The sequence below is a fragment of the Miscanthus floridulus genome, chromosome 3, assembly GCF_019320115.1.
Source record: "Miscanthus floridulus cultivar M001 chromosome 3, ASM1932011v1, whole genome shotgun sequence".
In the NCBI taxonomy this organism is placed as follows: domain Eukaryota; kingdom Viridiplantae; phylum Streptophyta; class Magnoliopsida; order Poales; family Poaceae; genus Miscanthus; species Miscanthus floridulus.
This window is the reverse complement of record NC_089582.1, coordinates 117,705,476-117,711,475: the sequence shown is the minus strand read 5'-3', so window position 1 is coordinate 117,711,475 and position 6,000 is coordinate 117,705,476. Positions and strand designations below refer to the sequence as shown.

Genomic DNA, 6,000 nt, shown 5'->3' with positions numbered 1-6,000 from the left:
GTCGAGAGCACTAGAACGGCCTCCACAGGCTAGTATTATTGGCCTATGGGCCTTGACCTTGCACTTACTATTTTGGGTGCCACTAATGGCCTTTTATCTCACTGCAAGAATTTTAGTACGTTACTAATATTGGGCATCCTCCATGAAGTAGAAGCCACAAACATTCTGCCAGCCTAAAATCTCCAGAAGGCCAGAATTATCTGAACTCTAAATATTTCACTAGCTGTCATGTAACTTATATCCCTCGTTCATGTAATTTCATTGCTCATAGCTTAGCTGCTCTTGGGGCAAGTTTGAGTCCGGGTACTAATCCGATCAAGGATTGTACTCCAAATTGTATTGATGTTATGGTAGCCAATGATTTGGCATCAGGTCATGAGTAATGGAGATCCTCTTCCATGTTCAAATAAATAAATAAATAAATATTGTATAAAAATAAACCTAAATTCTGAATAAAAATCATGTAATCTTTCATATTCAAAGTGTGATGTTACACCTGAATTCATACACACATGTATTGGACATACAAACATTTACACACAATATTGCAAGTGCTAGAGGCACTTTTCAGTGCCACTGGTTGTTCCACCTCATGGAGACATGGAGACATTATGGAATTGACATATTGGGGGTTATGACTTGGCTTCAACAGCTACTGTGTTGGAGCCAACAGTGACGCATGGGAACCAATATCTTCGCTTGCCGTCTCTATGCCCATCGTTGATCATAGCAAGCCCCTCCTGCCCAGTCAGGAAGAGTTGTTACACTTCCGCAAGGTTGAAATCAGATAATTTCCATAAGCCCATGTCCACAGGCATGCATGGATGCAATTATGTATCTACATGGATGACTCCAACAAATTGCAAAGATCGACTATGGATTCATCACCACAAAACATGTATTAACAATAACTGATATCTTTTTCCTTTAGCACATAAAAGATCCATACAAGATGCTGTTGTCATAAGGAAACTCAGGAAGCAGTATTACCTTCAGCAAGGTTTCAAGGGCATCAATTGCATGCCCAGTAGACCATGAGAATTCCCTTTTGACTTGTTCTACCATGATAGCCCTCAGCCTACATAGCAATGATGTTATAAGCAGAGAGGAACCTAATAAAAAATTTAAAGCTTCAAACCTACTCTTGTTTACTAATATATACAGCTGCTATAGATGGGCCTTTGTTTGACAACATGATAATTGGCATTGCTTCTATAATGTACTCACATCAAATATTACAAGCATAAACCTGAGCTAACCCAAGTATCCCACTGTGGTCTTTATTTAACTCGGTAGGAACTGAATGCACAAGCTTCCTCCTCCCAACAAAAATTACTTCAAAACCACTACCAAGGACCAGTGAATCCACAAAGGATCAGATGAGATACATATCTTAATGAGTATATCAAATTCATTTGTACTAAACTAACATCTGTTAATTAAAGTACGAACTCATAGAAACAATCTACATGCAATTCCAAAGTTCCAAGATAAATCATAAATGGATCATTGAAGCTTCATAGTCTTACTTTTAGCTTGCTTATAGCACGTAAACAATCATCTTCATATAATGATTCAAGGGTAGCCTTTCTCTTCTGACCAAGCAGTTTGCGGAGATCCAATAAATCAATCAGGCCACCATTATGCGATCTGGTTGCAATGCATATGTCAACTATCTGAACTCCTGCCATAATAGGCATCAATGGTAAGCATACCAGATTTTACTTCCATGACCAGAAGAACGCTCAAGAAAGCTTAAGTGAGTATGCCAACCAACTTCATAGTAGAAGTCATCAATCCCTAGAAGTTCTGCCTAGACTCCTTTATTAGATGCTAATGGATCTACTCCAACTTTTGCACACATCTCATAAAACTACTATCTAAATACCGGGTTTTTACGGATGTCACTCTGCAATAGCAGAATATATGAACATGTAACATTACCAGAGAGAATCTGAGTGCACTTTGCCATTTGAACTTTGAGGTGACTTAATAAGGCCATGTCAGAGGAAAATACTATTTCTTTAGGTTTTTGTTTCCATTGACTTCTTTTGTGAGAATAGGGTTGTTGACAGAATTGATATTATATATAAGTTACTCCATGACTTATTAGAAAACTCTCACTTGAAATCTACAGGTTATCATATTTGATTGCTTCATTTTTTCAGTTATGTACTAAGTTTCTATTAACACTTGATTGGTATTAGATCTAAGAAGGCCATGTTTAATACAATAGCAGTTGCTGCATCATCTACATATTTTCTAAAGTACAACCATTTCATTTCTAGTTAAGGAGGCAAATAATACATATAAGCATAAATAATGTTTTTTGGAAGGAATATTGGCAGGAGAGCTGCTCATTCATTTAGCAGATGAGTTTAAAATAGAGAGTTTACAAACCTCATGGATTCTCCCAATCCCAGGCAGGCCATGAGGTATAGCATTGATCTTACACTTATAATTACATAAAAGATGGGGTAATCCGAATCTATATCATCATTCAAGAAACCAACAGATAATTTGCAATTTTAGGCATATAACAATTGTCATTAGGCTTTCTTTCTCCTTTGACATTCAACTAAATACAGCAGAGTGAATCACCTTATGCTTGCGAGCAAATTCCTCGAGTTGTGACCGGAATGTCGCAAGCTGCTCCTTCATGACATCGGTCCTGACCTTGGCCACATGCGGTAGAACCGCCTAATCTAATGCCTCCTAGGAGCACTTATCTTCCATTTGACACTAAGTACCCAAGAGAAGACACTAAACTACATAGTTCCATCGAGCACACCCCAAGGGAGAACTTGAAAATTCATATTTTTCTATCAGGATCATAAATGAGAGAATAAAGCTTACAATATTCTTAAGTCATTTCTTACATCACTTTATTACAGTACCAGAATATTACCTTAATTTATTATAACAGCGAAATATAACAATGTTATCAGAGTTATAGAGGAAACATGATTAATTTAATGATATGGTGGAGCATTATCATAGTGGATATTTTTATACAAGAGATGCTAGCAGATTTTATATCTTTTATTATTAAAATCTTTCGTGAAGGTTATAAATAAACACTACGGTCGTAGCGTGAAAGGAATCCTCTCTAAGCCCACCAGGAGGTTTCCACACATAAGAGTCAGCTCTAAGTATCCTCCGATCACCTACAACAGGGGAATAAAACCCTGAGTACTCGATTGTACTCAACAAGACTTACCTGACAGGAGGAAAATAAAAGACCCTAAAGATATGCAAGGCTATCTGGCTTGTGGGTTATTGCATCTATGGAAGCATTACTAAACGTGCGTCTTTATATTCAATTTTATTAGCGGTCATCATTAGTTCATTAACTAACCATTCTATGTAAGCACCTATGCTACTTTCAAGTAGGTGGTAAGCAATCAGAACCATTTTATCGCCTTTCAAGTTCTAGTTCTTACTACGGTGCTAGACCATAGCCAAGTCGTACCGTCTCACAGAAACAGCGATTCGCGAATCAATGTATCCCAGCTAGGTATCCTGAAACACACGCCCCGCTTGTGCTCCAGGCACAAGCAAGACTAACCCATTCCACTCCTGTCACGAGGTCCAAGTCCCCATCCAAACTTGGACTCCAAGCCCCCACACTTGAGACCCGGTCTCAATATGGTGCTTAGACCTTCGCCTTTCCCTGCCCCCAACCAGTCAGCCCAGAAAGAGTTAGAACCCATGACAAGAGCATAATGAGCCTTCCCACTCCCATAAGCAAGTATATGCTCAGGATAATAAATCTGTGACCTAACCACCATCCACAACAACGGACAGTTCTCAATCGACATAGGCAGAACAAGTGTAATTCAAACCTCGCTCGAATGCCTAACCAAGTCCAGATCCAAAGTACCATTCTGTCTGGTCTCCAATTATCATTCATATATATTCCATGTGACAGTAATATAATAACAACTATAATATCTTTCCTATCTCTCGCGAGTGACAGGTAATCACTCGACTTCTACCGGATCCTATAGCATAGCAATCTACATGATCCTAACATATTAGTATGACTCATAGGATAAGGATATATATATATGCAAGTGGTTTTCATTCAACTCCTTAAAACTTAATACACAAGCATAAGATAAAGTGCAGAATAATAGGGGTTATGCACCGAGGCTTGCTTGGGCAAGATATAACCAAGAATTAGCATTCCATTGGTGACACGATTATCAAGGAACCATCTTTTCTGCTACTCCGATCATTTCCATGATCCATCATTGTTCCTTTTATGACATACGTGGTTGCAACGCAGAGACGTAATTAATCAACAATAACCGCAACTCTTAAAATATGATTACACCTCTCAAGCTATGAGCTAGCTCTAACGACTAACGTACTAGGCTACGTTCCATATTGTCAAGTAAGGCTTTGTTTCCCAACAAGTGTTTTAGTCCTAAACTCTCAAGGTGTTTCGGCATTTTATTGATTAAATATATATTTTCGAACTAGAGCTCATTTAGCTACCCTAGCAAACTAATTATTATGGAGCTACAAAAATTACAGTGAGCACCTAATAATATTAGGAATTTATTGTGAAAGTTTCAGAGCCAACACTATCACCAATTTATCATAAAAATTCCTTTAAGTTTATATCTTACAATATTAAGCATCTTAAATTAATTATATAACTCCTAAAAATATTATAAAACTATGTGAACAAAATATACTAGTGATAGATCACAATTTTAGAAACCTAACAAAATTTGTTTCATAATTTTTGGACATCTACATGATTTTAGATTAATTACACAAAATTGGTTCTTAAATACAAATATAAAACAATTTCTAATTCTTTACTAAAAAGATGAACCAAACTGGCCCAACACGACTAAAAGCTCTAGTTTGGTTTTGGTGAATTGATAAAACCCTAAGTGCTAACCTAGTTTATCAAAGTAATTATGAGATATGTAGCACTATCCAAGTGATGAAGCAACAGTGAAGATCATGATGATGGTGATGATCAAGTGCTAGAACTTGGAAAAGAAGAAAGAGAAAAACAAAAAGCTCAAGGCAAAGGTAAAATTGATAGGAGCTTTTTGGTTTAGTAATCGAGACACTTAGCAAGTGTGGTCATATTTAGGATCAATAGCTGTACTATTAAGAGGGGTGAAACTCAGATCGAAATGCGGTTATAAAAGTGCCACTAGATGCTCTAACTCATTATATATGCATTTAGGATCTAGTGAGTGTTAACACCTTTGAAAATGTTTTGTGAAAATATGCTATCATACATGCATGAAGTGTTACACTTGGTGGTTGGCACATTTGATCAAGTGTGGTGAAGTTTAGGGTCAAAAGGAGCTATTTAATATTGACAATACTCTACCTTGGGCAATGACCGGACTCTGACCCTGCGTCTAGTTAGTGGTGCGCAGTGAAGACCACCCTCGGTCCTTTGACTGAACGCTAAGAAGAAATAGGACCGGACGCACTAGGGGTGTGTCTAGTGAGGCTATGACGTACGCTGCTGCAAGCATCAGAACTAGCCAGTGAGGACCATACCCTGAGCTGCGTCTGGTCACCTATGATCGGATGCATCCGGTCATGATTTTGCCTCAATGGAACCTTACTGGAAATGACCGGACTCCCATGATGGAGCGTCCGGTCACTTTAAGCAGTGCATCCGGTCACAACTTGTTCATGTCGCAAAAGCAAACTAGCTGTTAAGATCGGGCGCTCAACATTTGAGGCTAATGACACATGGCGAGCATCGAGTGACCAAACGCTGGGGTCTTGCGTCCGGTCAACCTAACTGGTGCATCCGGTCAGTCCGTGTTTCGCTGGACAGAGGAGCCAACTGCTCTATTCATGGGGGCTCTCTATTTAAGCCCCATGGCCGACTCAAGCTTATATTCTTAGCCATTTGCATTGACATAGCAACCTTGTGAGCTTAGCCAAAGCCCTCCCACTCATCTCCATCATTGATTCATCATCTTTATGAGATTGAGAGAGAATCCAAGT

The 6,000-nt window shown here is 38.6% G+C and overlaps 1 pseudogene; it reads right to left on the bottom strand.

Annotated features, from left to right (window-relative positions):
- Window positions 1-567: 567 nt before the first annotated feature.
- The window catches only part of LOC136544268 (vacuolar protein sorting-associated protein 22 homolog 1-like), a 45,843-nt pseudogene continuing 40,410 nt past the window's right edge, over window positions 568-6,000 (bottom strand).